Source organism: Schistocerca serialis, chromosome 9 (genome assembly GCF_023864345.2).
Source record: "Schistocerca serialis cubense isolate TAMUIC-IGC-003099 chromosome 9, iqSchSeri2.2, whole genome shotgun sequence".
Lineage (NCBI taxonomy): Eukaryota > Metazoa > Arthropoda > Insecta > Orthoptera > Acrididae > Schistocerca > Schistocerca serialis.
Genome location: NC_064646.1, coordinates 211,397,914 through 211,405,101, shown reverse-complemented (window position 1 = coordinate 211,405,101; position 7,188 = coordinate 211,397,914). Strand labels below are relative to the sequence as shown.

The 7,188-nt window shown below is 37.4% G+C and overlaps 1 long non-coding RNA gene across 1 annotated transcript; it reads right to left on the bottom strand.

The window, feature by feature from the left end:
• Positions 1-2,997: 2,997 nt before the first annotated feature.
• LOC126418693 (uncharacterized) lies at positions 2,998-5,967 on the bottom strand. The gene is made up of 3 exons (XR_007575887.1): positions 5,894-5,967; positions 5,632-5,749; positions 2,998-4,646 (listed from the first exon to the last, which is right to left on the bottom strand). It is a non-coding gene; the product is annotated as an uncharacterized LOC126418693 (long non-coding RNA).
• Between the last annotated feature and the right edge of the window lie 1,221 nt (positions 5,968-7,188).

Here is a 7,188-nt window from a genome sequence, read left to right as displayed (position 1 = left end):
ATTTCAGATTTTTATCCCAGAAAAACGAACCATTCATCCGGTGATTTTTCTTAAATCTTTTAGTAACGCATTTCCACGCACTTGGAGTGACCGGAAAAAGATTTCATATATTGTCGGTTACATCCAAGGCGATGCAGCTGTCTGGGCATACAGTCAAGCTGACGTATGTACCACGTACAGTGAGTTTGAGCGTGCTTTTCTGAACAAATTCTGGTCGCAATCCGTCCAGGAGCGACTCAGAAGACAAATTTTAGAACCTGAAACTTTTAACAGTAAAAATGGTAACTTACGCAGATATTTTGAAAAATACTTGAACATGGGACATTTTTTAGACGAACCAGTCGCAACGCGTGATATACTCCGTGCGTTGAAGGCCAAATTGCCTTTCAACATTAATGAAAAACTCCTACATATCCCGGATGACGATTCAGATTATTTTTTAACAGCCTTAGATTCGGTTGACATGTTACTTGAAGATCAGCGCTTCGCGCGGCAAAACAGCAGCCACAATGTTTACACTAGTGGTATGCAAAACATGCAGGCTTGCCAACACAATTCTGGCGCGCCCACAGTTGGATACGCGGTACAACAAAAACAGCAAACTCACATGCCGTCTCAGTACGGAAATCAAAATCAACACGCGTATTCCAATACAAACAATAGTTACAACAGTAATAACATTTCATGCGGCAATCCATACAAAAGGCACCGCGGTAATAACTACAACGGTAACAACGGATACAAGGGTAATAACAAAAACACAAACAGAAATAGAAATAATAATAACTACGAGCCAAGACAGCATCAAGGTTGGACTCGTAACGATCAGTACTTTCATTCAAACTCTGCTTTACCACAGCAGCCACCAGGTCAAAATTGGAGCATACCTTACGACCGACAGGTAAGTTATAATGCGCAACAGCAACAACAACCGCAAAAGTTTGGAGATCATAATAGGCAATATCCGAATGTGAATATAATAGAAATGACACCTGATGCACAACCTCAATCTGTGTCAGTACCTAGTACAAATGATAATCCAACAAACTAGAAACAGTCACTACTTTGCCCCAGGTCGTGGCTGAAGAATTCTTGGGGGGCGACTTCAATGTTAATCAGTTATTTGACACCACACTTGAACAACAGAATAATGATATGCCGAGTAATTCTAAACAAAAACTACCTGTTTTATTTATAAGATACAACCACAATAACAATATATCAGATGAACTTTTACAAGACAGTACACAATGTCGTTTAAACACAAATGAAATTGTTTTAGCATCTACTACTGGTGTAGTAGGTGGGATTCCAACTACTATTATCCTAGATACAGGTGCAGCTGTGAGCGTTTTGTCTTTTAATTTCTATAAAAAGATGTGTGAATTGGAACCTGTGCCTGAGTTTCCTGCCCAAAACTGTAAAATAACTACTGCACTAGGTAATAAGTCATGTAGGGTTACGAAGCAAGTTTTTGTAAACGTTAAAATAGGTAATGGAACCGTACAATGGCCATTCCTGGTTGTACAAAACCTTGTGACAAATTGCATATTAGGAATAGATATTATGAGCGAGAAGGACTGCATTATAGACTTCTCCAAAGGTAAATGTATTTTAAATGATAAAGGCAGTGTAATTATTATTGATTTGGACAGGAGAACTCTAAAGCATGACAAACACTGTACAGGGTACAAGGTTCAGTTAGTACTTGACAAAGACATTCAAGACATGCAAACACACTCATCTGACACAGAGCTAATGGACTTGAAAACATTGCTTGATCATAAGATAAGTGAACCTACAGCTCTCAGTGTACATGAACGTATAAAACTACAGGAAGTGTTATCCAAATATTTACAAGATTTTACCAAACGATTAGGTGTTATCAACACGTATGTGTACAAGATTGAAGTTAAGCCTCACAAGATCTTCTACCATAAGACATATAACGTACCGTTATCTCAACGACCTGCTGTGTGGCAAGAATTAAAACAAATGTTAGACTGGAAGGTCATTGAACCATCCACCTCACCTTATTGTAGTCCTCTACTTGTTGTCAAAAAATCAAATGGAAGCATTAGGTTAGTGTTAGACGCACGAGCTATTAATGAAATAATTTTACCGGTTCACACAAAACCTGAAAATTTAGAAGAGCAATTACAGAAATTTCTAGATGCAAAATATTTTTCCACAATAGATCTCGCTAATTCGTTTTGGCAGGTGGGTATCACTCCTGATTCTCGGAAATATACTGCATTTATGTTCGGGGGGCGAACCTATCAGTTTTGTGTTCTACCCTTCGGACTGAATGTCAGCTCTGGGGTATTCATTACAGCCCTGGATACCGTGCTTGGCGACGATTTAGTTGAGACAGTCACACACTATGTAGATGATATACTGATAGCTACACAATCTTGGAATGAACACGTTGACACTCTTCAAAGAATTTTAGAAAAATTTGCACAAGCTGGAGTCACAGCCAACCTAAGAAAATCAAAATTTGGTTGCAGTGAGATAAAGTATTTAGGACATATCATTAATTCACAGGGCATACGTCCGGATCCCAGTAAATTAGATGCTATCAGAAACTTTCCTAGCCCTCGAACTAAAAAGCAGTTAAAATCATTCCTTGGGCTATGTTCATTTTTCAGACGTTTTTTGCCACAACCACTTTTGAACAGTAAACATCTGCTAAATCTACTCAGAAGGAATCAAGTTTGGATCTGGTCGGAACAGTGCCAGAATGACTTTAATACAATTAAACATGCTTTAGTGAATGCTAACATATTGAGCCATCCAGATTTCAATTTAGATTTTTGTATGACTTGTGACGCTTCACGTACTGGCTTGGGCTGTTGCTTATTTCAAGTTGTAAAGAATAAAGAGGAGGAACAGATAAGAATTATTGGGTTTGCGAGTCACACTATAACTGAATGTGAGCGTACATACTCCACTACTGAGTTAGAAACACTTTCCATAGTATGGGCATTCAAGAAATTCAATTATTATTTATTTGGAAAACATACAGTAATTTACACCGATCACCAGGCCCTGACATTTTTGTTAACTTGTAAACTTGTACATCCTAGACTATCACGATGGGCAGTTACACTTCAGAACTACTCTTTTGAAATTAAGTACATAAGAGGTAAGGACAACACCATTGCAGACACTTTGTCTAGACTTCCACAAGGTATGAATGATACCAACAGTGACTTAGAAAATATAAATGACTACAGGATTCTCTTAATGCAAGACAAGCAGTATCACCAATATTATATTGATATGTGCAGAAACATGGCTGAATTACAAAAATCTGATCCTCACTGGTATAAGATAATAACATTACTGGTAGAAAAACACAATCATCCTTTGACTAAGTATTACAAGTTACACAATGATGTGTTATTTTACTGCCGACATCCAAATGCTACTAACTGGTGTGTATGCATTCCCAAAGAGTCGGAACGTAATGTAATTTGGCACACACACTTAGTTTGGGGTCATTATGGGACGAAAAAGTGTTTGGCAAAGCTCAGCACATACTGTTATTTTAGCAATATGAGAAGAAAAATTTACAGGGAACTAAAAACATGTGTCATATGTCAAAATTCAAAACCTCAGAATTTATCCACAAAAACAGATTTACATTCTATTTTACCTAGTAAACCCCTGGAAATTCTGTGTACTGACATCAGTGGACCGCATCCAGCAAGCTCTGGAGGCGTCAAATATATCTTAGCATTTTACGATATATTTTCTAAACATGTAAAACTTTATGCTTTAAAATCCGCCACTGCAAATGCTATAATACGAAGATTCTCAAGTGATTACCTGATGCACGTGGGAAAACCTAAAGCAATTCTATCAGATAATGCAGCATACTACTCTGGGTACAAATGGAGAAATTTCTTGAAGGACAATAACATTAAAAGTATATTTATTTCGAGGTTTAGTCCACAATGTAACGCGACTGAGAGACTTTTCCGAGAATTAAATCGATTCATGAGGACCTATATTTCATCTAAACATACTAATTGGGTGTCCTACCTAAGTCTTTTCGAAGATGTACACAATAACTTAAATATTTACGATACGAATTACACACCTAACGAGATCATGTTCAATTGCAAACAGAACGATCAGTGGATAGAACCATTACCTAAGTTGTCAGACAAGGAAATCACACCTGAACAGAAAATAAAAGAAGTATTGACTACATTGACACATCACGCACAAATACGAAACAAACATCACAGAAACATAATAAAAAGAAAACAAAAATTCGAGGTAGGAATGCTTGTACTACTTCGTACTCATCATAAATCTGTAGCACTCAAACGACGCAACGCTAAGTGGCGTCTGCTATATGAAGGACCTTATATAATTGTTAACATACCGCATCCTGGTGCGTATCTGTTACAACATCCTAGAACTAACAAAATTATTGGGCTATACGCACACCGAGATCTTAGAGCATTTCATGCTGAATAATGTCGAAGTCATACCCATCAAAATATTGCTAAGCAACTCGAAAAACTATGTTGTTACAACACAGATAATAAGTAGTATAGAAATTTTCATTTCAGCGGTTCCAGTGACGCAGTTGAAGACAGAAGAACTCTTCTTTCAGCGCGCGCCTCCACCTGAAAGACGGAATATTAAAGTAAAATTTATGATTACGTAGCAGTGGATGACATATTAATTTTTCACGGAACATTTGTTACTGAAGGTACCACTGACTTGGTGTGACACCTGACGAACTGACAGACGTCATCTGTGAAGCGATCTTTTACTTTGAGAAATAGATTAGACACACATCTCTCAACACGAAAAACATCTATCAGTAGTCAAGGCCACACAGACACTCTACACACACGCACAAAACGCGAGGAATCGAACATTTTCTCTCTCTTACTATTCTGAATATTTATTGAGTAGTGAAAACGCCTGGTCTTGCCTACTGATGTAATGAATGTTGTGTCTAACCTATCTTAATTTCAGATGACAAAAAAAACATCGATAATATCCCAGCAAAACCGCTAAAGAGGATGTAAATATCTGCAATTCATGTAATCAAATGTGACACAATGTAATAACCTATAGCGATGTAATGATGATGTAAACATGTTTATGTGCAACTATATTATGTTTATGCTAAGAAAATATGTGACGTGTGTATGTATAATTACTTATTTTTTTAACTGATGTATAATGCAACGGTTACTATGTAAAAATTTGAACAAAACGAGTGCCAAAAAAGACATTGCATAGTGAACCACTGTTCACGGACATTAACGAACATTACTAACTCTGCAACTACGCGGAAACCTATGTGAAAGAAACTGTTAATGCCATACATTATGCAGCGTATCTATGTAAACGCGATGAACGATTTCCTTGATTAATAACTACGAACATTTAGGTGAGCTATATTCAGCAAAAAACTGAAAATGTGAAGTGCATAATTCGTGCATCGTCTAGTGACATTACTACAGTACCCAACTTCAAGATGTTAACTGGATTAAATGGACACAAAGTGCCTATCCAGAAAACAACACGACGGGTGGAAGAATTTTGGTTGGAACTTCAGGGAATGAAATGTTCTCGAAATGTGACGGACACTCTTACCTGGACTGTCCAAGGATCGACGCCAGCTATGTGCCGTCCGAGGTTCTGCAGCCAAGCTTCCACGGAATGTAAAAAACGAACTGCACGTGGACCAATTACTCGACGGGTCACGTCTGATCTGTAATAAGCAATGCTTTTAGTCACAACGAACTGCATCACTACGACTATAATGGAAATGAGAAATGGACACGCTTATGTATTAATCACGTTGTTATACAACGATGTTACTGTGATCAAAAAACTTTACCACGACGATACTAACCTGTAAAAAATTATTGTGCAGCTGATGAATATGAACTGTAATAACGACACGATGTGTATAGGTCAACGCACCTGCAAAATACGGACATTTTTCTTTGAAGTATTTCAAAACAATACTATGTAACTAAGAACATTCAACAATCTAAGTTGTATTGTGTTATAACAAATATTGTGAATTTAAAACTAAGTTACCTGTCATAGAATGTAGTCTTCATATGTAATCTTGGTTGAATATTTTCTTTGTGCAACGACTGAAAAGCGCGCGCACACGAACAATATGATCTGCAATACTGTGCCGCGTGATCTAACTGTACGATATAACGGCAGTGCCGCAGTTACACAGACGCTTCTGCGCATGCGCGCACTCTATCTGCCAACATTAGAACTTTTACCGCGCACCCGCGTCATTCAAATTTTGTATATAATGTGTATAATGTGTAATGTAAGTCATGTAAATAGTTGTAGATAACTTAGATTTTCTTGTGCCTTTAGGTGAATTGCTCGCCTGCAGGTGTGTCCTTTCGCCTCGCAATTCAGGGGGCAATATAAAGGCACATTTGCATGCCGAGCGTGAGTTTCCTCGGAAACGCGAAATATTAATTAAATAAATAATCAGTGACAAATAAATAAAGCCTATGGCACACAACTGCAGCGCTGTGTCGCTGATAAAACAAAAGCACAATTACGTTACTCTTATGTTTGATTAAGAAAGAGAGAGCTCTGGTTGAAGTGGTGCGAGAAGCACGTATTTTATTTTATTGTCTGGCACACCGCCATATTTCATGTTATAGAAGAATACTGCGAGTTGCAACCACACTAGGCACTCGATTCTGTAAAGAATTTATATTTATAAAAGTAAGTAGGATTATGAACTGTAGGCTTATTCATTGAATATATCTGATTTAACTAACTGTGTAACTTTTTTATGTTTAGTAGACAATCACCTCTGTACGACGTATTGGCATGGCTGGCAAATTATTGTAATATTGAGATTTAGATTATGAGTCCGCACCTACCGCAGCAGTCTTTGGAAAAGATTTAATTACGATGTCCGATTATTCAGTTTTATTTCACGGTCAACTACGAGTAACATTGCCTTTACGAAAAAGCCATTGTCAAGCGTCTGATAACGAATAATCAAACGTCCACGTTCCAGATAAGCGAACACAATTGCAATCACAATCACCATCATACAGATAGAATAATTAACATATTTAAAATAACAACATTTTTTTTATTTATTTTATACAGCCTATTACTCGCAACTGGGGAAGACCTAGAACGACAAGGACACCT